Source organism: Doryrhamphus excisus, unplaced genomic scaffold (genome assembly GCF_030265055.1).
Source record: "Doryrhamphus excisus isolate RoL2022-K1 unplaced genomic scaffold, RoL_Dexc_1.0 HiC_scaffold_27, whole genome shotgun sequence".
In the NCBI taxonomy this organism is placed as follows: domain Eukaryota; kingdom Metazoa; phylum Chordata; class Actinopteri; order Syngnathiformes; family Syngnathidae; genus Doryrhamphus; species Doryrhamphus excisus.
Window position 1 is genome coordinate 34,951 of NW_026652245.1, and position 25,685 is coordinate 60,635.

The 25,685-nt window shown below is 47.3% G+C and overlaps 2 long non-coding RNA genes and 9 other non-coding genes across 11 annotated transcripts; 4 read left to right on the forward strand and 7 right to left on the reverse strand.

Annotated features, from left to right (window-relative positions):
• The first annotated feature begins 2,088 nt into the window (after positions 1-2,088).
• trnat-ugu (transfer RNA threonine (anticodon UGU)) lies at positions 2,089-2,162 on the forward strand. Its single transcript has one exon. It is a non-coding gene; the product is annotated as a tRNA-Thr (tRNA).
• Positions 2,163-3,814: 1,652 nt separating this feature from the next.
• Positions 3,815-3,978, reverse strand: LOC131119546 (U1 spliceosomal RNA). The gene has a single exon (XR_009126359.1). It is a non-coding gene; the product is annotated as a U1 spliceosomal RNA (small nuclear RNA).
• A 1,472-nt stretch (positions 3,979-5,450) lies between these two features.
• On the forward strand, positions 5,451-6,411 carry LOC131119543 (uncharacterized). The gene is made up of 4 exons (XR_009126357.1): positions 5,451-5,557; positions 5,657-5,727; positions 5,909-6,217; positions 6,290-6,411. It is a non-coding gene; the product is annotated as an uncharacterized LOC131119543 (long non-coding RNA).
• A 308-nt stretch (positions 6,412-6,719) lies between these two features.
• Positions 6,720-7,825, reverse strand: LOC131119542 (uncharacterized). Its single transcript, XR_009126356.1, has 4 exons — positions 7,755-7,825; positions 7,265-7,573; positions 7,115-7,192; positions 6,720-6,997 (listed from the first exon to the last, which is right to left on the reverse strand). It is a non-coding gene; the product is annotated as an uncharacterized LOC131119542 (long non-coding RNA).
• Positions 7,826-8,466: 641 nt separating this feature from the next.
• On the reverse strand, positions 8,467-8,537 carry trnae-cuc (transfer RNA glutamic acid (anticodon CUC)). Its single transcript has one exon. It is a non-coding gene; the product is annotated as a tRNA-Glu (tRNA).
• Positions 8,538-8,919: 382 nt separating this feature from the next.
• trnat-cgu (transfer RNA threonine (anticodon CGU)) lies at positions 8,920-8,993 on the reverse strand. Its single transcript has one exon. It is a non-coding gene; the product is annotated as a tRNA-Thr (tRNA).
• A 6,180-nt stretch (positions 8,994-15,173) lies between these two features.
• Positions 15,174-15,246, reverse strand: trnak-uuu (transfer RNA lysine (anticodon UUU)). Its single transcript has one exon. It is a non-coding gene; the product is annotated as a tRNA-Lys (tRNA).
• Positions 15,247-16,129: 883 nt separating this feature from the next.
• trnas-gcu (transfer RNA serine (anticodon GCU)) lies at positions 16,130-16,211 on the reverse strand. The gene has a single exon. It is a non-coding gene; the product is annotated as a tRNA-Ser (tRNA).
• A 1,677-nt stretch (positions 16,212-17,888) lies between these two features.
• trnak-uuu (transfer RNA lysine (anticodon UUU)) lies at positions 17,889-17,961 on the reverse strand. Its single transcript has one exon. It is a non-coding gene; the product is annotated as a tRNA-Lys (tRNA).
• Positions 17,962-18,456: 495 nt separating this feature from the next.
• Positions 18,457-18,530, forward strand: trnan-guu (transfer RNA asparagine (anticodon GUU)). The gene has a single exon. It is a non-coding gene; the product is annotated as a tRNA-Asn (tRNA).
• A 941-nt stretch (positions 18,531-19,471) lies between these two features.
• trnas-cga (transfer RNA serine (anticodon CGA)) lies at positions 19,472-19,553 on the forward strand. The gene has a single exon. It is a non-coding gene; the product is annotated as a tRNA-Ser (tRNA).
• Positions 19,554-25,685: the final 6,132 nt, after the last annotated feature.

Below are 25,685 nucleotides of genomic sequence, written 5' to 3' on the forward strand. Positions count from 1 at the left end.
TTTGGCTTGAGTGTGTCATTTAATTGAGTCGAGTCAATAGTTCCCCAAGAGAGGGGGCGGTTGCAGAGTGATCATAAATTGGAAATGTTGGGTACAAAGATGTGGCCCGAGTCAGAGTCTGTACAACTACAGATGACTGAAAGTCTCGCTCCTTCTGAAACAAGGTTGTCTGTGGAATTGATCAAACTTGAAGATGGCCACATCGATAAAAAAGAAAAACAAAAAATTATATCTACAACAGAAACAGGCTTGGTTAGCTCAGTGGGTAGAGCATGAGACTCTTACTCTCAGGGTCCTGGGTTTGAGACCCACATTGGGTGTGCATGTGAGGAAGACACATGGTTTGTGTGCGGGGCTACACAAACCTTTCCAGTTCCAGTTAAAAGGAAGGCACCTTAGGCAGGCATTGGTTATTCAGTGGTAGAATTCTCGCTTGCCAAGCGGGAGGCCCGGGTCTGATTCCCGGCCAATACAGTATATCTAAGCTTTTACCTAGAGCTCATGTTGAAAAAGGACAAAGGCTCTTTTCCTGCCAAAGGGCAGAACTCAGAATGACACCTGAAAAGTAACAGACCGGACCACCTGAGAGTTAAGGTGGACAGCACTTGAGTATTTGCAAATTTCTGTCAGAAGTGGAAACTTACTGAAACCTTACTGCAGTGATGCGGATGTAGTCTCTATGGATCAATTGGTCAGCGCGTTCGGCTGTTAACTGAGAGGTTGGTGGTTCGAGCCCACCCAGGGACGCTCAATTGACACATGTGTTTGGCTTTGGGCTCCCTCCCTTGTATGAACATTTTTTCCCATTGGTGAACTGTTTTTGTGTCGGTGCCAGATGCACAGGATTTCCTTTTTTACTAAAGGCATCATTGTCAAGTTTGCATGCTTCACAGGCACTATGCTTTAGTTGGTCAAATTACATGCCAAGCAAAGAGGGGCTCCTTGGTTCTAATTCCAGCAGTCCTCTACTGGTATTTCCATGACTCTGGTTTTCATACTTTTTATCAGAGGTCATGTTGAAGAACAAAGACTGTTTTCTGGAGAAACGCAAGACCCCAGGATGCAATAGGTCTGCTTTGTATACTTTTCAGCAGCAGTCATGTTGAAAAGCACCCCTGGTTTACTGCCCAGGAGGAGCAGCCTCGGCCACTTTAGAATGAAGGGTGACGCCACTTCAAGATGCAAGAAGCTGTCAGAAGTGGGACTCAAACCCACGCCTCATTAGATACTGCAACCTGAATGCAGCGCCTTCGACTGCTCGGCCATCCTGACCCTCCAGAGCCCACTTTTTTAAAAGGCATTCATACACTCTGTACGTTATTATTTTACGTTAGTGTCAGGTTCAAACTCCTGGGACACTTGTAAAAACACTGAATTACAGAAGAGACAGACAACAAAATTCAAAATTTCTCGCAGCGAAGAAAGTGAAAAAACAAACCCAGTGACATGCCGCTCCACTCTGAGGATGCCATTCATGCTCCTCTCTTTTTATTTTCTTTAGGAGGTCCCTAATACATGGTCGTGCAACACTAAGGGGAGGGGGAAGCAAGCAGTTGCACGAGCTGTACTTGTTGTGTATGTGTGTGTGTATGTGAGAATAATTACTTTTTGTGCATGTATTCTTATCTTGGCCCATTTTGCATGATGAACAGGAACATCTTCAAGGCCACTGCTGGCATTCCCAGGCACCTGCAAGATTAGTGGTGCTGGGAGTTGCTGGTCAGCGTCATGGAATGTTCCTGCTTTAAAACATTCAAGACTATTGTCTATAAACAGATATAAGGGTGATAACTTAACACTATAATAATTGAATTTACATTTTATTCTAACAGTCCAGATTAACAGCCTAGTTATTTGTGTCAGTCCCAGGGACCATTTCTAGACCATTGTGTGACACTTGTGTTGGAGAGCCTCTTTTGGAGAGCCCTTGCATTCTTCCCAATTGGTAAACCCTTTGTATTGGTGCCAAATATACGGGATTCTCCCCCTGCTGACCGAATGACACACGACAAATGGCGTCGTCTCAATGTTGGAGCCGTTAATGTCTAGAAGAGTAAAGGCAGCATTGCCAGGGTGACTTGCTTGGCTGGCGCTGTGGTTTAGCTGGTCAAAGTGCCTGTCTTGTAAACAGGAAATCCTGGGTTCAAATCCCAGCAGTGCCTGGCTGCTTAGTCCGTGAAACTTTGGGAACTGATTTCTGACCCACGTACCTCTTTTCCTCACTTGCCCTTCAAAAACGAGTCAATGGTCCATCCACAGCTGACATGATTGTTGTGGATCCCATTACGCCAGAAGGTGCTTGAACCCAAAGAGTATGACATTGTGATGTTTTGTCATTCAGCGCCACTTTGCGGAGGCTCATCCACTTGACAGTTTAATTTTTTTTCTCCGACAGTGCAACCCCATGTGGCATTGGTGGTTCAGTGGTAGAAGAGTAGAAGAGTGGTAGAGAGACTTTGGAGAAGTCAGGTATTTGAATCCCGTCTAAGGCATCAGTCAAGTCACAGTTTTCTTCTCCACAATATTATTTTTTTCCAATTAATCCCTATATAATTACAAATTATTCCTATCAGGCTTATATTGATACCAGTGCTTGAAATAAAATACAAAATCAATGCAATGTAACAAAGAATATTTATTTATCAGGTTGCCACACTCAAGAACACTCTCAATAATAATAAAAAAAATCTACATGTAAGCAGTTATGAATAATGAATATACACATTGTTCACTTATTTTGCCGCCTTTGTTTCTCCTTTTCATAGAAAGGAGAGGCCTGGAACTCCTTCCAGCTCATCTCTTTTTCCATCCTGTGCTCTCTATAGATGGAGAACACTTTGGCAGGACAGTAGATGTACTTCTCTGAAGCCAGTGTGGATGCAGGGGCTTTTCCGATCCTGCTTCAGCTGCATCCTGCAGAGGCACTTTCGGACAGGGGGTGGAGGAGATTCATCCCTCTTTCTCTTCTTCTGCTGTTTTTCCTCCACTCTCTTTCTTGTCTCATCCACCTCTCGCTGGAAGAAGTCTGTTTGACTGAAATCTTTAAATGGCATCTTAGGGTCTGTCAGACCTTCTGCAGCAATAAGATTATCTGACAGGGCCTTGTTGATGAACGTCGTGGTTGATGTCCCATCCACTTGATATTTTGATTTTGGTTGGCCACAGCACAGACATGGTTTTTGTTTGAGTTTTTTGGCACAGGAGGTGGTTGCTGCTGCTCCAACGGGGTATGAGCAGGTGGTGGTGGTGAAATAACCATCACTGCAGGCAGTGTCACTACAGGCACAAGATGCAACTATTCCAACAAAGGGACAAATGATTACGCGTTTTTACCTGGCTTTGCTTTGGCTGAGCGAGAAGTCCTTTCAGGCAAGAAAACAACAAAAAGCAACACACACCAGCCGTGACTCAGACAAAACACAGAACAGAACAAAACAGAATACAAACAACAACACGATTACGGCTACAAGCTATCGTTTTTTTGGGTGAGAACCATGAACTCCTACTCAGAGGTGCGGATTGCTCATTCTCGCTGCTTCAAATTTGCCTGCGAGCAAACCTTGAACTTTAGACTCAGATCAATCGAAATGGTTGCCGATGCCCCTTTCTCTGTCTTGTTGCCGTTTCTCATTGAGGTTTCCTGACTGAGAGCAGATCGGCCTCACGGCTGGTTGGTTGTCTCCCGTGGACGGGCAGACCTTTCCAGCAAGCATTGGTAGTGCTGGGCTGGTCGTTTCTTGCTCGGTCTGGCTGCACTCGCAAGCCAAGGAGTTCAGCGCGGTGCTGCGCCTGCCTCTTGTTTTAAACACGGGATAAGGGGAGAGCGCGAACGCAGTCCCCCACTACCACAAATTATGCAGTAGAGATTCCCGCATTTGGGGAATTCGCAGAGGTCAGCTCAACCCATGTGCAATGGCTGAGCCTCGCCCTGGGTGAACCACCTTCTTGATCATGGTATCTCCCCTGGCAGGTAAGTATGAGTTGCACCGGTCCCGCCCGGACTAGTCTCTCGCACATGCCACATGCTGAGTGGTGGTCTCATCAGGTCGCCCACAACAAGCCCAGCCACTTGACCTGTGTCCAAATTCAGAGACAGGACTCTGGTTATCTCAAGGAGTCAGTCTGTGTGGCACTCTTGTGACTTCATTCTGAGCAAAGGCAGCGGCAGCAAGTGGCTTAGGGCAGTTGCTGCAGACGTTCAATGCGGAGACTGAAGTACTGACTCCACGTCCCTAGTCACACCATGTAACATGAGAGGCCAATATGTTTAACCCTGACACGAGTAGATGTGCAAGGTCGTTGTGAGTCAGTGGGTTGTCAGGGTCAAACTCCTGTGACACTTGTAAAAACACTTAAATGCAGAAATACAGAAGAGACAGACAACAATATTCAAAGTTACTCGCAGCGAGGAGAGTGACACCACATACCCAGTTACATGCCGCTCCACTGAGTATGCAGTTCAAACTCCTCTTTATTTATTCTCTTTCGGGGGTCCCTACTACATGGTCATGCAACTCTAGGGGTCTAGGGGTGGCAGTTGCACGAGCTGTATTTGTTTCTCTATGTGTATGTGTGTGTATATGAGAGGAATTACTTTTATTGTTTTATGAGTTCTTATCTTGACACGTTCTTGCAGGATTAACGTGAACATCTGCAGGGTTGCGGTGGGGGTTGCTGGGGGTCTCTGATCAGGGTCACAGGAACATTTCTTCTTCAGCACATTCAAACACTCTTTCTATTGTCTAAGCAAATGGATATAAGGGTGATAACTGATGCTATGTTCATTCTATCTACATTTTATTCTAACAAGGATCTATCCCTGAGCATCCGACAAATGCTGTGTCTCACCCTAAACCCAGTCCTGACAGCATTCTCAGTCGAGGACCTTGTCTTATTGTGTTGTCCATTGTGTGTCCATGTTTTGTTTATATTCCTGTTGTCAGTCGCTTCAGGATGACAACGGTTTGTGCTTCAAGATGACCCCAACCATTCGACTGAGGCCGAAGACAAATCCTAGCTCCAGTCAAAACCTACCCAAATGTCAATTCCCTGACCGGGAATCGAACCCGGGCCGCGGCAGTGAGAGCGCGAATCTGACAAGGATTCTAACAAGGATCTATCCCTGAGCATCCGACAAATGCTCTGTCTCACCCTAAACCCAGTCCTGACAGCATTCTCAGTCCAGGGCCCCGTTTCACGAAGCAGGTTCAACCAACTCTGGAGTCTAACCCTGAACTCTGAGTTGATCTACTCTGAGACAGGAAACTCTGAGTTACGGGTTTCAGAACAGGTGATTTCAATTGGTTCAATCAACACAGAGTTTGTTCACTCTGAGTTAAGCGCGTGCACCACGACTTTAAAAAGCCCTGATCAATGGAGCCCCGTTCCCTCGATTCACCATGGCAACGAGTGATAAGAAAAGATCGTCATATTTCAGTCCTCTGGAACTGGATATATTAATGCGGTCATACTGCGTTTTTAAAAAGAAAAGCAACACGGCTGCAGCAGCGAAAGAACGCAAGTCGGCGTGGGAGAAGATTACTGCTCGAGTCAATGCGTAAGTTTAAATTTATTATATACATTTATGTAATCACAATATTAGGCTACAGATGCAAACAAGTAGAATGGTGTTATAGCTACAATTTATGTCACTTAGATGTAATCCCACCGGCGAAAAAAGAACGTGGAAGCAGCTGAAGATGAAATATAAAAACATTGTTCAAACAGGTAAGCCCTCAGCATAACAGTCAGGGTGCCTCTTTTTAATCATGTTTACCACTAAATATCATTCAGCAGCTGTTTCAGTGTGCATTAACTCCAACATAATATTGTTTTCACACACATAAATGTCCTCACCTGTATACAGTTAAATCAGACATATGAAAAGCAACATCTAACTTCTACTCAGCCAACAGAAAGCGGGCATCTGCCCGCAAAACTGGCGGAGGACCACCCCCACCACGTCTGACCGAGGCAGAGGAGCTGGCCATGAGTCAGACTGTCGGGAGGCCAGTCACAGAGGGGATCCCTGGAGGAACCTCATCCTCGGACATGATTACACAGGAGCCACCAGCCTTGATAAGATGCAATATGCCTAGGTCTCAAACTTCTTTTGGGCCTATATTTCAATGTTAATTTCCCTTTCATGTGTTTTTCTTTTGTCTCAACAGATTCTGAAGGCGTACTTGGTCTAGTGGATCCATGTGCCACTTTAACTGTAAGTAGCCAATAGTCCAGAGATGATGCCATATTTAAAGTATAGCATAGTGAAACACAACACTCTAAACAGGATGATGAAGATGATGGGACCACAATGTCTGCTGCCTTCTCTGTGGTGTCTGAGAGGGAGCCTGAGAGGCCTACAGAGGTAACTCCAGCCTGTTTCACAGAGAGAGGTAACTTAACCTCGGTGTCAGTTACTATGGCAACAGACTCTGTGAACATAACCTGGTCGGGACCGGGTTTTCTTCAATGAACCTCGAGTTTCTTTCTGTCTCCGCCCTCTTACGCTACACACGGTGTGATTCATTCATTGACGCGCGTGTTTAAAGTCAGTTTGGTCGTTTTTCATAATCACCATCACCAACAGCAGTAAAATAAACAGAAAGACAAAACAAATTTTATTTGGTCTTCTTTATTTCCTACAAATAAGAAAAAAAAATGGTTTCTTACTTTTTAATTGTTACAATCATCAACACAATTCACCTATGACCATGCACCCACCTCTAACTTGTGTTTTAATAATTCAATTTCCAGATCCGTTTTAGTTATCTGGCGGTCCAGCAGCACCATTTCTTTTTCTGTTCTTTGTACTGTTTTTAATAAATGCACTTTGTAGATTTCTTTTAGTGGTAGCTGGGAACACATAAGGATGACATTATACAGTTACACATGAATTCCACTGAATTAACCTCTGGAATTTACTGAATACGTATCTCACTGTGTCAATCTGTGCTGTGGAGGTTGAGGGACCCTCTTCCTGCTGCCCAGCCATGCTCTGTTAAAATGGATAAGAATCCGTTAATACTTCAGTGTAGGCTAAAAGTCACTATAATCCACAAAAGCATGTAAACACATGTGAATGGAGAGGAAATCAGTAACATCAAGATTTTACCTCTGTAGGCCTCTCAGGCTCCCTCTCAGACACCACAGAGAAGGCAGCAGACATTGTGGTCCCATCATCTTCATCATCCTGTTTAGAGTGTTGTGTTTCACTATGCTATACTTTAAATATGGCATCATCTCTGGACTATTGGCTACTTACAGTTAAAGTGGCACATGGATCCACTAGACCAAGTACGCCTTCAGAATCTGTTGAGACAAAAGAAAAACACATGAAAGGGAAATTAACATTGAAATATAGGCCCCAAAAAAGTTTGAGGCCTATGCCTATTGCATCTTATCAAGGCTGGTGGCTCCTGTGTAATCATGTCCGAGGATGAGGTTCCTCCAGGGATCCCCTCTGTGACTGGCCTCCCGACAGTCTGACTCATGGCCAGCTCCTCTGCCTCGGTCAGACGTGGTGGGGGTGGTCCTCCGCCAGTTTTGCGGGCAGATGCCCGCTTTCTGTTGGCTGAGTAGAAGTTAGATGTTGCTTTTCATATGTCTGATTTAACTGTATACAGGTGAGGACATTTATGTGTGTGAAAACAATATTATGTTGGAGTTAATGCACACTGAAACAGCTGCTGAATGATATTTAGTGGTAAACATGATTAAAAAGAGGCACCCTGACTGTTATGCTGAGGGCTTACCTGTTTGAACAATGTTTTTATATTTCATCTTCAGCTGCTTCCACGTTCTTTTTTCGCCGGTGGGATTACATCTAAGTGACATAAATTGTAGATATAACACCATTCTACTTGTTTGCATCTGTAGCCTAATATTATTGTGATTACATAAATGTATATAATAAATTTAAACTTACACATTGACTCGAGCACTAATCTTCTCCCACGCCGACTCGCGTTCTTTCGCTGCTGCAGCCGTGTTGCTTTTCTTTTTAAAAACGCTTTCAAATTTGCCGTATGACCGCATTAATATATCCAGTTCCAGAGGACTGAAATATGACGATCTTTTCTTATCACTCGTTGCCATGGTGAATCGAGGGAACGGGGCTCCATTGATCAGGGCTTTTTAAAGTCGTGGTGCACGCGCTTAACTCAGAGTGAACAAACTCTGTGTTGATTGAACCAATTGAAATCACCTGTTCTGAAACCCGTAAGTCAGAGTTTCCTGTCTCAGAGTAGATCAACTCAGAGTTCAGGGTTAGACTCCAGAGTTGGTTGAACCTGCTTCGTGAAACGGGGCCCAGGACCTTGTCTTATTGTGTTGTCCATGTTTTGTTTATATTTCTGTTGTCAGTCGCTTCAGGATGACAACGGTTTGTGCTTCAAGATGACCCCAACCATTCGACCAAGGCCGAAGACAAATCCTAGCTCCAGTCAAAACCTACCCAAATGTCAATTCCCTGACCGGGAATCGAACCCGGCCGCGGCGGTGAGAGCGCCGAATCCTAGCCACTAGACCACCAGGGACTGCTTTATGGCTGCACTCAGCAAGGCAGAGACAGTGTCACTTTGACGTGCTCCAGCAAAGGAACCAAAATAGTTCTGTGACTGGACCTTCTCTGCCAACATTGCAGCAGCAGGGGAATTACCTCAGATAGTAGAGCGCTTTCCTTAAATGTTAGACCCGAACCTCTTTTGTTTTGCTAATGTGGTCTGTTTTCTTAGCCCCGCAAATGTCCAAATGCACAATGTTTTTGCCTTTGTCGAGAGCATTGTAGTACATATGACATTTATGCTACATATGACATCAGAAATGATGGATATTTCTTCAACAGAACATGACGTCTGATTTAAAACATTTACTTGAAATGTTGGAGAGAAAAAATGGAGTCGCTGAAACACATATGCAAGGCACTGCTGGGATTTGAACCCAGGATCTCCTGTCTACGAGACAGGAACTTTGACCAACTAAGCCACAGCGCCGGCGAAGGAGTGTCTTCAGTGTTAGGCGAACCACTGCATGACGGAAACCACACCAGTGGCCAGGCTTTCAACAGGACTGGTGAAATCCTGCCAGTGTAAGCGGACCGAATCCACGATTATTCTCCTCCTTGGTCTTCGCTGTGTCAAGGATGAGGATGTTGTTTGCATGCAACGACACCACAGCGGCCACCTCCTTCCTACAAGAAGGACTGCGTCTAAAAGATGGCGCCACGGACGGCTGCCTCGGTGTGTTGGTGCGCATTGTTTTGCTTTGTTTTATGTTACAAAACTGTTTTTTGCGCCGGTACCGGGAGCTCTTTCACCAGGGAAGAGCTCATGAACATCAGGGGAGCAACACCAGAGGATTTATTTCCTAAATTTCTGCTTCCAACAGTGGAAATTTTGGATATATTGGTCAAAGGTGCGCTCACCCTTGCACACGCAGCGAAACGCCGGAGGAGAGGAAAACGGGCCGGCGCGCTCGTGCGCGGGGATTACGCACGTCGCTACCCGGGATATTTCTCTCTAACGTGCGTTCACTTCCCAACAAACTAGATGAACTACAACTGCTGTTGGGAAAAAGCAGGGACTTCTCTTCATCTGCGGTTTTGTGCTTTATTGAGACGTGGCTCTGTGGATTAATACCGGACTCTGCGCTGCAGCTGGCTGGCTTCCAACTCCATCGCGCGGACAGAGACACGGAACTTTCCGGCAAAACCAAAGGTTTTGCCGGATTTCTATATCAACAGTGGTTGGTGCAACGATGTGACAGTGATCCAGCAGCACTTTTCTCCTGACCTGGAATATTTCACCATTAACTGCAAGCCTTTTTATTCACCCCGTGAGTTCGCTTCATTCATTCTGGTTGGCGTCTACATCCCGCTGCAGGCCAACGTGCAGGGCGCACAGCGCATGATCGCCGACCAGATACTGTGTGTGGAGTGGACCTACCCGGACTCCTTAGTTATTGTCCTTGGTGACTTTAACAAAGGCAACCTCACCCACGAACTCCCTAAATACAAACAGTTTATCAAATGCCCGACCAGAGAGGAGAATATTCTGGATCATTGTTACACTACAGTCAGGGATGCTTATCACGCCGTCCCCCGTGCTGCTCTGGGACTCTCTGACCACATCATGGTCCACCTGATTCCTGCGTACAGGCAGAAACTAAAGCTCTGCAAACCTGTAGTGAGGACATCAAGGAAGTGGACCAGTGAGGCTGTGGAGGATCTCCAGGCGTGTTTGGACTCCACTGACTGGGATGTGTTCAGGGCCCCGTTTCAAGAAGCAGGTTCAAGCAACTCTGGAGTCTAACCCTGAACTCTGAGTTGATCTACTCTGAGACAGGAAACTCTGACTTACGGGTTTCAGAACAGGTGATTTCAATTGGTTCAATCAACACAGAGTTTGTTCACTCTGAGTTAAGCGCGTGCACCACGACTTTAAAAAGCCCTGATCAATGGAGCCCCGTTCCCTCGATTCACCATGGCAACGAGTGAGAAGAAAAGATCGTCGTATTTCAGTCCTCTGGAACTGGATATATTAATGCGGTTATACGGCAAATTTGAAAGCGTTTTTAAAAAGAAAAGCAACATTGAAAGCGTTTTTAAAAAGAAAAGCAACACGGCTGCAGCAGCGAAAGAACGTGAGTCGGCGTGGGAGAAGATTACTGCTCGAGTCAATGCGTAAGTTTAAATTTATTATATACATTTATGTAATCACAATAATATTAGGCTACAGATGCAAACAAGTAGAATGGTGTTACAGCTACAATTTATGTCACTTAGATGTAATCCCACCGGCGAAAAAAGAACGTGGAAGCAGCTGAAGATGAAATATAAAAACATTGTTCAAACAGGTAAGCCCTCAGCATAACACTCAGGGTGCCTTTTTTAATCGTGTTTACCACTAAATATCATTCAGCAGCTGTTTCAGTGTGCATTATCTCCAACATAATATTGTTTTCACACACATAAATGTCCTCGCCTGTATACAGTTAAATCAGACATATGAAAAGCAACATCTAACTTCTACTCAGCCAACAGAAAGCGGGCATCTGCCCGCAAAACTGGCGGAGGACCACCCCCACCACGTCTGACCGAGGCAGAGGAGCTGGCCATGAGTCAGACTGTCGGGAGACCAGTCGCAGAGGGGATCCCTGGAGGAACCTCATCCTCGGACATGATTACACAGGAGCCACCAGCCTTGATAAGATGTAATAGGCCTAGGCCTCAAACTTCTTTTGGGGCCTATAGTTCAATGTTAATTTCCCTTTCATGTGTTTTTCTTTTGTCTCAACAGATTCTGAAGGCGTACTTGGTCTAGTGGATCCATGTGCCACTTTAACTGTAAGTAGCCAATAGTCCAGAGATGATGCCATATTTAAAGTATAGCATAGTGAAACACAACACTCTAAACAGGACGATGAAGATGATGGGACCACAATGTCTGCTGCCTTCTCTATGGTGTCTGAGAGGGAGCCTGAGAGGCCTACAGAGGTAAAATCTTGATGTTACTGATTTCCTCTCCATTCACATGTGTTTACATGCTTTTGTGGATTATAGTGACTTTTAGCCTACACTGAAGTATTAACGGATTCTTATCCATTTTAGCAGAGCATGGCTGGGCAGCAGGAAGAGGGTCCCTCAACCTCCACAGCACAGATTGACACAGTGAGATACGTATTCAGTAAATTCCAGAGGTTAATTCAGTGGAATTCATGTGCAACTGTATAATGTCATCCTTATGTGTTCCCAGCTACCACTAAAAGAAATCTACAAAGTGCATTTATTAAAAACAGTACAAAAAACAGAAAAATATCTAAAACGGATCTGGAAATTGAATTATTAAAACACAAGTTAGAGGTGGGTGCATGGTCATAGGTGAATTGTGTTGATGATTGTAACAATTAAAAAGTAAGAAACCATTTTTTTTTCTTATTTGTAGGAAATAAAGAAGACCAAATAAATTTTTTTTTGTCTTTCTGTTTATTTTACTGCTGTTGGTGATGGTGATTATGAAAAACGACCAAACTGGCTTTAAACACGCGCAACAATGAATGAATCACACCGGAGACAGAAAGAAACTCGAGGTTCATTGAAGAAAACCTGGTCCCGACCAGGTTATGTTCACAGAGTCTGTTGCCATAGTAACTGACACCGAGGTTAAGTTACCTCTCTCTGTGAAACAGGCTGGAGTTACTCCTCTGTCTCTGGTTTGACTTACCTCCCTTTTTGAAACGGAAAACTCAGAGTTTCCCTCATTTCAGGGTTAACATACTCCGAGTTTTCACTAAACCTGCTTCGTGAAACGGGGCCCAGGACTGCTACCAACAGTCTGGATGAGTACACAGAGGCTGTGACGTCCTACATCAGCTTCTGTGAGGACTGCTGCGTTCCATCACGCACCAGGGTGAGTTACAACAACGACAAACCCTGGTTCACAGCCAAACTCAGACATTTAAGGTTGGCGAAGGAGGAGGCCTTCAGGAGTGGGGACATAAACAAATACAAAGAGTCGAAGTACAAGTTTAGCAAGGCGGTGAAAGAGGCTAAACGACTGTACTCTGAGAAGCTCCAACACCAATTCTCAGCTAACGACTCTGCGTCTGTCTGGAAAGGGCTCAGGCAGATCACCAACTACAAGCCTAAAGCCCCCCACTCCATCAACGACCGACGCCTAGCCAACGACCTGAACGAGTTCTACTGCCGCTTTGAAAGACAAAAGGACAGTCCAGCAACCATCCCCCTCGACACCTTCCAACAGCTCCAGCTCCAGCCACCAAGACCTGCCTTAATGGCCCTCCCTTCCCCCTCCTCACCCACCTCAGTGACGACTCTTTCCATCCACGAGAGAGACGTAAACAAACTCTTCAGGAGACAGAACCCCCGGAAAGCAGCTGGACCGGACTCTGTGTCTCCGTCCGCCTTGAAGCACTGCGCTGACCAGCTGTCTCCAGTGCTCACAGAGATTTTCAACACCTCACTGGAGACATGCCACGTGCCTGCCTGCTTCAAGACCGCAACCATCATCCCTGTTCCCAAAAAGCCAAGGACCACAGGACTTAATGACTTCAGACCCGTCGCCCTGACCTCCGTGGTCATGAAGTCCTTGAGCGCCTTGTGCTCTCTCACCTCAAAGTCATCACCGACCCTCTCCTAGACCCCCTGCAGTTTGCCTACAGAGCCAACAGGTCTGTAGACGATGCAGTCAACTTGGCCCTCCACTACATCCTCCAGCACCTGGACTCCGCAGGAACCTACGCTAGGATCATGTTCGTGGACTTCAGCTCTGCATTCAACACCATCCTCCCATCTCTGCTCCAGGAGAAGCTCTCCCAGCTGAGCGTGCCTGACTCCACCTGCAGGTGGATTACAGACTTCCTGTCTGACAGGAAACAGTGTGTGAAGCTGGGGAAACACTTCTCCGATACAAGAACCATCAGCACCGGATCCCCCCAGGGCTGCGTTCTTTCTCCTCTGCTCTTCTCCCTGTACACGAACAGTTGTACCTCCAGTCACCAGTCTGTCAAGCTCCTGAAGTTTGCGGACGACACCACCCTCATCGGACTCATCTCTGACGGTGACGAGTCCGCCTACAGGTGGGAGGTTGACCATCTGGCGACTTGGTGCAACCTGAACAACCTGGAGCTCAACGCCCTAAAAACAGTGGAGATGGTTGTGGACAACAGGAAGAAATCAGCCTCTCCTGTCCCCATCACCCTCTGTGACTCTACAATTGACATTGTGGAGTCCTCCCGCTTCCTGGGTACCATCATCTCCCAGGACCTCAAGTGGGAGCCGAACATCAGCTCCCTCATCAAGAAGGCTCAGCAGAGGATGTACTTCCTACGGCAGCTGAAGAAATTCAGCCTGCCAAAGACAATGATGGTGCACTTCTACACCTCCATCATTGAGTCCATCCTCACCTCCTCCATCACCATCTGGCACGCTGCTGCCACTGCTAAGGACAAAGGCAGGCTGCAGCGTGTCATTCGGTCTGCAGAGAAGGTGATTGGCTGCAATCTCCCATCCCTCCAGGATCTGTACGCCTCCAGGACCCTGAGGCGTGCAGAAAGGATTGTGGCCGATCCCTCTCACCCCGGACATAGACTCTTCGAGACGCTCCCCTCTGGCAGGAGGCTGCGGTCCATCAGGACCAAAACCTCACGTCACAAGAACAGTTTCTTCCCGTCTGCTGTCAGCCTCATCAACAAGACCCGGAACCCCACATGACACTCTTCACACCCCACCTCTGCCTCATCCTGCCACTTTGACACTTTCATTGTATACGTTACATTAACGCTCAGTTTGGACTCTTAGGAAAAACAATCAGACTGCACTTCCGGAATAACAAACAAAAACAGACTGTGTACATATATTTATACTGTTATTCTGTATATTTTGTATCTTCATATTTTGTATTTCATATTTTGTATTCTCATTCTTTTTTAATAGATGTGTATGCACCTACTACACCAAAACAAATTCCTAGTATGTGTTTGATCATACATGGCAATAAACCTTTTCTGATTCTGATAAGCCCCTTCGTGCAGGCCAGTGACGCACCCGATCAGTCATCCGGGAAATATGGATTATGTGTCCAAACTGGGGACAGATGCCCATGTACACACCTTCAGGGATCAAGCACATATCCTTTTTCCCATTTGTCACCTTGATTTTTTTGTGAAAGAAGGAATTGAACGGCCTTGCTTCCACCCAGTTTCCAACTAGGGACCTTTTGCATGTAAGGCAAACGTGCTAACCACTACACTATGAAGGGTGAGCCATTTAAGGGGACTGGTGAAGCAGTTGCCAAACAATGACACAAGACGATGCGTCCAAAGTGGGGGCATATTGACAATTGTCCAAATCGACAAATGTTTCTCCCTTGTAGGGAAAATTGTTCCACAAATTATGGGCCTTACTTCAACAAAACATGAAATCACAATCACGGCTTGACAGGTTTGGCTTGTAACCTCCTCTAACGTTGTCTCGCAGTCACCCAACTGAGCGATTTCAGCTGCAAAGGTGGTGTTCCGCTTTTTCAGTAGAGGCTAAAAGAGGGGCCAGGGTGAAGCTGTGTTTCTGCCACATATGTTGCTGTGTACCTGGCCCAGCGTGTTCTCATCTTGGGTTGGTATGTCCCCATGCTGGTAATGTGGGGTCTACTCTTCTCCGCCTGAACAGGGACTTGAACCCTGGACAATCAGATTAAAAGTCTGATGCTCTACCAACTGAGCTATCCAGGCGCTTGATGAATGAGGACAACTCACAAGGCAAAATCTTCTGGCATACTGTACTTGACCTTGCAGAGATGAAGAAGCCCCTGTCCCGAAATTGCCACCTCCAAGATCGACGGAGGTCTTAAACTGCCCACATGGACAAGCCTAATATCTTCTGGACAAAAATAGTTAATGGTCAGACAAGACAAAGGTTGAGCCAATCACCTGAACAATAAACTTTTGATCTGAGTGTCCGGGATTCAAGTCCCTGTTCAGGTGACCAGGTGGCCACGAGCCCTCCAACTAATGCACCTGCAGTTTAAGGCTATGTTCTGGATTATCAGTGTTTCGCCAAGAGTAAAATTGGGTCGAGCGAGAAGTCCTTTCAGGCAAGAAAACAACAAAAAGCAACACACACCAGCCGTGACTCAGACAAAACACAGAGCGCCGTCTGATGACGTTGGGAGTGTCGTCCCCATGCAACTGGGAGCCAGTCGCCTTTCGTCAGCGGAGAGGAGTCACCGTCCACGCCTGTGGCTGTGCCTGTACTGTGGGAGTCCTACACACAATTTCCCGCTGTCCAGTTCGCCCAGCACGCCAACGCTCTTCCTCCACAAGGGATATTCCCCAGCTGCTGGCACTGCCCGCTCCAACCACACCGGCTGCGTCATCTGCTTTGGTGGGCCGACTTCAGGTGGAAGGTACGATATCCTGGGCGGGGGAAGCTTCTCCTACCACAGCATTAATTGACTCTGGGGCGGACGAGAACTTCATTGATAGCGGACTGGTCAGTTCTCTCAACATTCCTACTGTTGAGCTTGTCCCCCACAAGAATGCAATTAATTATTTGCATTCTAATGATGTTTCCTAAAAACACAGGTGGTGTCAAAACTGGTGCATTAGTATAGTCCGATGAGGATGGGATTCAAACCCATGCGTGCAGAACACAATGGATTAGCAGTCCATCACCTTAACCTCTCGGTCACCTCATCTCCTTTGTGGACATGGTCATGTTGACTCAAAATGACACATCTTAATTAGTGTTTTGGTGTTGCAGAAATTGTGGCAGCCTTCCTGTGCAGCGGGGGGATTTAACTCAAAGGCTAGAGTTCTTGCTCTACATGCAAGAAATAGCGGGTTTGATACCCGTATTGTCGGAATGATATGTTATGGCTTTTTTTGCCAACAAAAGCGTTCTTGATCTCCGACATCGTACCTTATACTTTGATTCATTGCATGCTAATAATGTTTACTAAAAATACAGGTGTGGTCAAAACTAGTGTATTTTTACATCACCACACTTCAGGTGGACAGACAATCTTGTCTTTTCAGACAATACAATTACAAAAGCAACACACACCTGCCATGACCCTGAATCGGCCGGGGTTGCTGCGGCCACAACACAGAGTAGGAACCACTATACAATTACGGCTGTGAGCTATGCTTTTCTGGGCAAGAACCATAAACTCAGACTTGGAGGTGCAGATTGCTCATTCCAGCTGGTTCTTTTTCGTCTGCGAGCAAAGCTTGAATTTCATGTGGGTGTTGTCCTGGCAGGAGAAACATTTTAGCTTGTGTCGGCATGGCTACCGTGACAAAAGCCCATTTTCCTTTCCAGTAAATGTGCATCAGCTGAACACTTTGCAGACCTAATGCTGTGAACATTTGCGCGAACTCAAGGTCGGGTCCTACATCCAGGGACCTTTAGCGATTCAATCCAGCGCTCTCCCAACTGAGCAATTTCAGCTGCAAAGGGGTTTCTCTGCTTTTTCAGTCGGGCTAAAAGTGGGGGTAGGGTGAAGCTGTGTCTGTGCCACGTACTATGTTGCTGTGTACCTGGTCCAGTGTGTTCTCATCTTGGGTTGGAATGTCCCCATGCTGGTAAAGGGTGGGGAATACAGTCCGTCGATGAGGATAAGCGGTACAGTGGAGTTCACTGGTTGAAGTCGCCAGGTACCATAAAAATGGCAATGGGCCACGAGGGTGTTCTGAATTCCCCTTTGGCCAAATTGGCTAAATAGCCGTACAAAAAGCACCATACTTGGAGCCTGTGGTCAATGTCAACAGTTGGGCTAATTCAGTTCCGTTGAGACGGTGATTATGTACCAAGTCAGTTATGTCAGTCAGGATTTGGTCAAGGTTGTTGTGTGGTTTTGGCATGGATAAGGCTATGTATCTAAATTTAGGAGGAGTCCATGGTCTGTAAACATACTGAGGTACTCCCACTGCTGTTGCGGAACTTGCGGGACCTTGCAAATTTCCCCACTGAGGGACGAATCTTATCTTCTACCATAGGGTAGGCTTTTGGCAAGAAGTAGGATTAAGAATCCTACTTCTTGCCATTCTTAATGCTTTCCCAAGTTCCAACATTTCCTTGGGAGCGAGTTTGATAACCGAGCCCACCCAGGGACTCTCAATTCACACGTGTTGGACTTTGGACTCCCTCCCTTGTATGAACATTTTTCCCCATTGGCGAACTGTTTTTGTGTTGGTGCCAGATGCACAGCTGGTGCTGTGGCTAAGCTGGTCAAAGTGCCTGCCTCGCACTGTATCTTCAATTTAATTATTGAGAATGGCGTTTACCCACAGTCCTGGAAGATCGCAAAGGTGCTTGGTCGAAAAGGTTTACTTAAACAAGTTATTCAGGGAAGGGGCCTGCCTCCCTTCACCGCCTGAACAGGGACTTGAACCCTGGACCCTCAGATTAAAAGTCTGATGCTCTACCAACTGAGCTATCCAGGCGTCTGTTGAACGAGGACAACTCACAAGGTAAAATCTTCTGGCATACTGTACTTGACCTTGCAGAGATGAGAGCTTCTTCTCTGGCTCTCAACAAAGGCGGTCGCATCTTTCCCCTCTCCTCCCTATCCCTTATCTTCCCTGCTTTGTTGTCCCCTGTCCATCCTGTCGATGGAGTTTGACTTGATTCTTTGTCACGCAGTCTGAAATTGGCAAACTGAGAAATTCTGATTGAGTGACCAATGCAGTCTGTCTATTTTAATACATTTCGTCTCAACTCATGTTGAAAAAGGACAGAGCCATTTCCGTGAGAACACAAGACCCCTGGATTGTACCCAAAAATACTTTGCGTTCATCAAAGAGTAAAGCTGGTGTCCTGGTTTGCAATGCCTCGATTGTTACACCAGAAGGTGCGAGTCACATCCAAAACAAAGGGCATGCTGGACGCATAGCATGCGTTAGTATGGCTTCAACTGAACAGAAGTTGGCAGGGTGTGAGTCTCTGTGGCGCAATCGGTCAGCGCGCTCGGCTGTTAACCGGGAGGCTGGTGGTTCGAGCCCACCCAGGGACGTTCTCTGGATGCATCAGTGTCGCTGTTCCTTCATGTTTGCGCTCCACTCTTGCACAGCACTTGTGTGGTTCCCAATTGGCAAACTGCGTGTCAATGACTTTTCAAAAGCACATTCCAGCTTCCATGGTCTAACACATTTGATCAGAAGTTAGGTTGATCAAGTCACAGATTTCAGTTTGAAGCTCTGCTTGAAAATATTAGCTTTTGCAAAAGCGCCAGCCAGGATTATAGATTAAGAGACGACGGAATGCTTTTATGTTAAAAGGAATCAAGTCAAACCCCATCAACTGGTAAGCAGGGGCCCTTAAGAGAAGACACTGTATACTGTTGTGATTTTTTGACAGACATGTCTAGTAAACAGGAGATCCTGGGTTCAAATCCCAGCAGTGCCTTCTCTGTGTTTCAGCAGCTCCTATGCCGTTATTTAAAAGAAATGTTGTTCTTGTTCTGTTGAATAAAGACCCATCATTTCTGATGTCATATGTAGTATACATGTCACATGTACTACAATGCTCCCTACAAAGACAATACCCTTGTGTATTTGGACATTTGCAGGTTTAAGAAAACAGACCACATTAGCCAAATATCTTCTGGACAAAAGAGTGGTCAGACAAAGTTTGAGCCAGTCACCTGAACATTAGACTTTTGATCTGAGTGTCCGGGATTCAAGTCCCTGTTCAGGTGACCAGTGATAGGGTCTGAGGTCCACTTGCAAACGCCTCCTTTTTGCCCACAAAATACAAGGGCAACAGGACAATCCCTTGGTACTTTATGGAAACAATGTGAGGTGCCTGGCTTTTAACTAGAAGTGGAAAGACTTGTGTAGCCCCTCACACAAACCATGTGTCTTCCTCCCATGCACATGTTGCCAGCTGATCCTTCAGCAAAATTTTGGTTCTAGAACAATGGGGTCACCTGCCCCCATTGGTCTTTTCCAAGGAGTCACGGTGGCCGAGAGGTTAAGGCGTTGGACTCGAAATCCAATGGGGTTTCCCCGCACAGGTTGGAATCCTGTCTGTGACGCTTTGGCTGGGCATTTGTTGCCGCCATGCTGTTTACCTTGTGGTGGAGTACTGTTGGTTATGAGGGCCGGGGTGTTGTCCTTTCACGGTCCGCATTCTCTACACTGGAGGTCTAAATTTTGGGTAGAGGATAATGGAGTCCACTGTCCCCATTGATCTGCTTCTTGCAGTCTCGGTGGCCGAGAGGTTTGTTGCCACTCTGCTTTGACATGCTGTTTTCTTTACCTCTCCCCGGTCTTTCAGCGGCCTTGTCGAGGGTGTTTCACAGGTGGGTGGGTGGTGTGATGTTGGATATGGGGGCCAGTGGGTTGTCGCCCTTATGTTGTTCCTGGAGCACATAAAGAAGAGTGGCCAGTACGGGGGGTAGAACCCATGACCTTGGCGTTATGAGCACCACACGCTGACCGGGATAGCGGCAGAGAGCTGCTGGAATGACAAGGCGCTACGAAACGCGTATCGGGCGAGCCTCAGCGTCTGGGTCTCATCCCAAGCGGCCAGCTCATCTTGCACTTGTTGGCTGAGGCTCGCCCGATATGCGCTCCGCAGCGCCTTGTCATTCCAGCCGCTCTCTGTCGCTATCCATTCGACTCGACAACCGGCTGCGGGAGCGCAGTGCACAGCGGAGGGCGGAGCCTCTCCGACCCACACGTCGGCTCCAAATCCCACCTCCTGGGGCTCTTCCGGCACCACTCCTCCCTCCCTGCTCCAGCATCGGTGCGCTGTCTGTTGACGTCGGGAGTGTCGTCCCCATGCAACTGGGAGCCAGTCGCCTTTCGTCAGCGGAGAGGAGTCACCGTCCACGCCTGTGGCTGTGCCTGTACTGTGGGAGTCCTACACACAATTTCCCGCTGTCCAGTTCGCCCAGCACGCCAACGCTCTTCCTCCACCACGGATATTCCCCAGCTGCTGGCACTGCCCGCTCCGACCACACCGGCTGCGTCATCCGCTTTGGTGGGCCGACTTCAGGTGGAAGGTACGATATCCTGGGCGGGGGAAGCTTCTCCTACCACAGCATTAATTGACTCTGGGGCGGACGAGAACTTCATTGATAGCGGACTGGTCAGTTCTCTCAACATTCCTACTGTTGAGCTTGTCCCCCACAAGAATGTCCGCTCGCTAGATGAACATCACCTGGCATGCATTACGCATCAGACGTGCGCCATATCCTTGGTGCTGCCGGGTAACCACCACAAGGTCACAATTTTTTTTCTTATGCCCTCTCGCTCAGCTCTGTTAGTACTCGGCCTCCCCTGGCATCCCGTGCGTGTGTTGTGATGTTTTGTCATTCAGCGCCACTTTGCAGGGGCACATCCACTCGACAATTTAATTTGTTCTCCGACAGTGTTTCCTAACATGGCATTGGTGGTTCAGTGGTAGAATTCTCACTTGTCAAGCGGGAGGCCCGGGTCCGGTACCCGGCCAATGCAGTATATCTCAGCTTATACCTTTCTTTAGAGGTCATGTTGAAAAAGTACAAAGGCTCTTTTCCTGCGAAAGGGCAGTATTCAGAATGACACCTGAAACGTAACAGACCGGACCACCCGAGAGTTAAGGTGGACAGCACTTAGTGAAACCTTACTGCAGTCATGCTGTTGTACTCCCTGTCGCGCAATTGGTCAGCACGTTTGGCTGTTAACTGAGAGGTTGGTGGTTCGAGCCCACCCAGGGACTCTCAATTCACACATGTGTTGGACTTTGGACTCCCTCCCTTGTATGAACATTTTTCCCCATTGGCGAACTGTTTTTGTGTTGGTACCAGATGAACTGCTGGCACTGTGGCTAAGCTGGTCAAAGTGCCTGTCTAGTAAACAGGAGATCGCGGGTTCAAATCCCAGCAGTGCCTGGGTGCTTGGTCAGTGAAACTTTGGCAGCTGATTTGTGAACCATGTACTTCTTTTTGTCACTTGCCCTTCAAGAACGAATTGACGTTGCATCCACAGCTGACGTGATTGTTGTGGATCCCATTACGCCAGAAGGTGCTTGAATCCAAAGAGTATGACATTGTGATGTGTTGTCATTCAGCGCCACTTTGCAGAGGCTCATCCACTTGACAGTTGAATTTTGCTCTCTTACAGTGTGTCCCCACGTGACATTGGTGGTTCAGTGGTAGAATTCTCACTTGCCAAGCGCGGGCCGCGCTTGTGTTGTTGACATTTGCTGCCAGCCAATCAGGATGCGAGACAGATGTCAGACAAGCAGAGAGACTTTGGAGAAATGAAGTCAGGTGTCCGAATCCCGTCTAAGCATCAGTCAAGTCACCATTTTCTTCTCCACAATATATTTTTATTCCAATTAATCCCTATATGATTCCAAACTATTCATATCAGGCTTATATTGATACCAGTGCTTGAAATAAAACACAAAATCAATGCAATGTAACAAAGAATATTTATTTATCAGGTTGCCATGCCACACTCAAAAACACTCTCAGAAATAAAAAATGAATACTAATCACAAGCTATGAATAATAAAAAAAATGTTCATTTATTTTGCTGCCGTTGTTTCTCTTTTTCATAAAAAGGAGAGGCCTGGAACTCCCTCCAGCTCATCTCTCTTTCCATCCCGTTCTCTCTATAGATAGAGAAGACTTTGGCAGGGCAGTAGATGTACTTCCCTGCTTGCCCTGGAAAGCCAGTGTGGATGTGGGGGCTGTTCGGACCCTGCTTTAGCTGCATCCTGCAGAACCGGCACTTTCGGACAGGAGGTGGAGGAGATTCCTCCCTCTTCCTCTTCTTCTGCTGTTTTTCCCTCCACCCTCTTTCTTGTATCATCGAGCTCTCGCTGGAAGAAGTCTGTTTGACTGAACTCTTGAAATGGCATCTTGGGTTTTGTCAGACCTTCTGCACCATAATTTTGGAAAACTTTTGTGGGGCAATAAAAGTATCTGACAGGGCCCCGCTGATAAAAGTCATGTATTGATGTCCCATCCCCTTGATATTTTGATTTTGGTTGACAACAGCACAGACATGTTTTTGTTTGAGTTTTTTTGACACGGGAGGTGGTTGCTCCTGCTCCAATGGGGTATGAGCAGGTGGTGGTGGTGGTGGTGATGGTGGAATGACCATAGCTGCAGGCAGTGTCACGACAGGCACAGCAGAGGTAGTGCTTAGCAACTGACAAAGCTGCTGTGTATGTTGCAGTTTCTCTGGGCTGGTATTTAGTGAAGATGATGTATTGAGAAATTTACTGTTGTGTTTTATGTATTTGGAAATATGCAATTTTGATGTTGGATGCAGCATGCTGTTGGGGTCTTTGCTGGACTTGTGGACAAGAGTGCCATACTCCCAAACCACAAGCTTGATCATGTCCTCGTGCCCGCTGTGTTTATTAAGGAGCTCGTCAATTGCCGACTTCTTTGGAGACGGCCAGCGCTTGTGGTCCAACACAAATACTCTCCCTCCAGTCTTCACTGGTCCAGTGCGGGCAGCAGTCGGAGAACATTGGATGGGTAATCTTCTTGTGGGCTCTAGGCAAAGAAAACCAAGAGATACACATTTGTTATTTGGTTCAAACAAGATGCAACACTATTAGAATAAGGGGACACATGATTAGATGTGGCTGTGGCTGTGGCTGAAGCTCAGTAACAGAAGCTTTGTTGTCCAAGTCAGATGCTGGGATAGGGGCCACACGACTAGACGTAGTCACAGTAGAAGTTTGAAGAGGGTGAACAGAGTGGGGAACAAAGCTGAAAAGCCTGGTGGGAGGTGTGGAGGAAGGCTGCACTGGGTCTGCTCCCTGATCAGACAGTGCCTGGAGAAGGAGCACTTGTGGCGTGGCCGGGGTCCTTCTTGGTTTTATGTTTGTCCCAGTCTAAAGGGACCGGACAACATTCTGGCTCCCTGTACTCCAGGCCAAACCTCTCCCCGGTGTCTTCAGCTGCCAGACGAAGAGCAGGGTACTTTTCTTCGCCAAAGACCCGTCTGGAAACAGCATTCAGGGAGCATATCAGTGCAAGGTCGAAAACAGGCGGGAGAGAAACGCCTGGCAGTTTCAGGTCCAGCAGACGCTGATAGTTCCAGCGACACACTCCTGTCATGGCCTGGGCCTGGAACAGCTCTGGAGAGACCTGCGTGCCGGTCACCCATTTGGCCTGGTGAAAGTGGTAGCCCTCCTGCTGCGACGTGCCTCTGATGGGGATCCAGACGGGGACTGCTGCACGCTCACCTGGCACATGGTTTAACTGTATCGTTCCTCCACGGCGGTACAGTATGCCCCCTTCCACCTCAGGATCACTGAGGCAACCGCGCAGAATGTGGACACGTTGGATCCTCCATCTCTTTAGCATGGAGGGCTTATAAAGAGGGATGCCATTCGGATCTGTGGTCAGGTGAAAGTGCTTCAACACCCCTTCCACTCTCTGAATAAGCGTCCCGGGCGGAGGAATCTTTATCCTGCAGTGCTCACGAATATGCTGCTTGGTGGGATTTGCAGGCTGGATGCCACAGAAGACGTATGCATCCTGGAGCCTCTGCAGGTCTTCCTGGTCCACCACAGAGAAGGCAGCCGACAGGAACTGTGCGAAGGTGCCGTATAACGGGTGATATTCTGAGGCACACAGATGTGGCCTCAGTAACAATTGTGTCAGTTGTTTGCCATGCATCCCAGTTGAGGTGTTTCTCCGCAGAAGACTCTGCAACCCTGAACGGTGCGCAGCAATCTCTGAGAAACACAAATAACATATGAAATAATGACACTTAATAGAGTTAATTTCTACCTGAAGTTCAGGATGGATGTGGTGGGTGGAGCAGAAGCGGCCACAGCGCCACTCATGGACAAATGGATATTACATCCATAGTGGGGATGAACGCCACAGCGCCACCCCCGGACAAAAGTATATTACATTCATAGTGGCCTTTCGCTCTCATTGGAAATGAATGGGGAAAGTTTAGCTCGTTTCAGCTGAACTGTCCCCGCCAGCCGCGCGGGAGACCGGGGTTCGATTCCCCGACAGGGAGTACCTCTTTTGTATGTCACAATGTCAACAAACAAACCCTTCTCATTAGAACAAAACCTCTCTTAATCTTCTTCTTAAGGTGTTCAGGTGTCTTGTACAATCTGACAGTCTTTTACTGCCAAATCATTCCAGTCGTGGATAATGGAGCTGACCAGCTGCCAGCTGTGGGATTTCAACCAGTGCCTCCTGAGCGTAAGGAACCTTAATCTGGCGCTTTCGATCACTCATCCACCCAACCTAAAACGGTGCCCTGATCAGGAAAAAAAAACTGTGACCTTGTGAGGTTCACTGACAACAGAGGACACTCAAAAGGAGCCGCACAAAGCTGGGTACTTGTACAGATGTCAGCAGCAGAGTGGCGCAGCGGTAGCGTGATGGGCCCATAACCCAGAGGTCGATGGATCAAAACCATCCTCTGCTATGGCTGTACTCTTTACGTGTCCTTTGAAGATCTTGCAGATGTATGGTCTTTGTTACTTAGCTGACCTGGTCCAGTAAAGAGTTCACGCTTCCTTTACTGCTGTTCTCGATGCATTTATTGCTCTTGAGTGCATTCACACGCCATTGCGGGACATTGAAGCATCGTGAAACACCGTAACTGTCCTCACTAGTCCATTGTCACTCTTATGGACTTGAAAAATCCCAGCCAGTTTCCATTCGTTTCGGGGAACCTCCTCCTCTTTGACGATCACCACATCTCCAACTTGCATGTTTCTTCTTGGCGTATGCCATCTTTGTCTCAGAGCAGTGTCGGTCAGATACTCCTTCCACCATTTGTTCCAGAACTATTCCGACAAATATTGCAATTATCTCCATCTCATTTTAGTATACAAGTCCGTCCATCCATCCATCCATCCATTTTCCTCCGCTTATCCAGGTCCAGGTCGCGGGGGGCAGCAGTCTTAGTAGGGAAGCCCAGATTTCCCGGTCCCCGGCCACCTCCTCCATCTCCACCGGGAGGACACCAAGGTGTTCCCAGGCCAGCTGTGAGACATAATCCCTCCAGCGTGTCCTAGGTCTGCCCCGGGGCCTTTTCCCGGCTGGGTATGCCCGGAACACCTCACCAGGGAGGCGTCCGGGAGGCATCCGGACTAGATGCCCGAGCCACCTCAACTGACTCCTCTCGATGTGAAGGAGAAGCGGCTCTACTCTGAGCCCTCCCGGATGACTGAGCTCCTC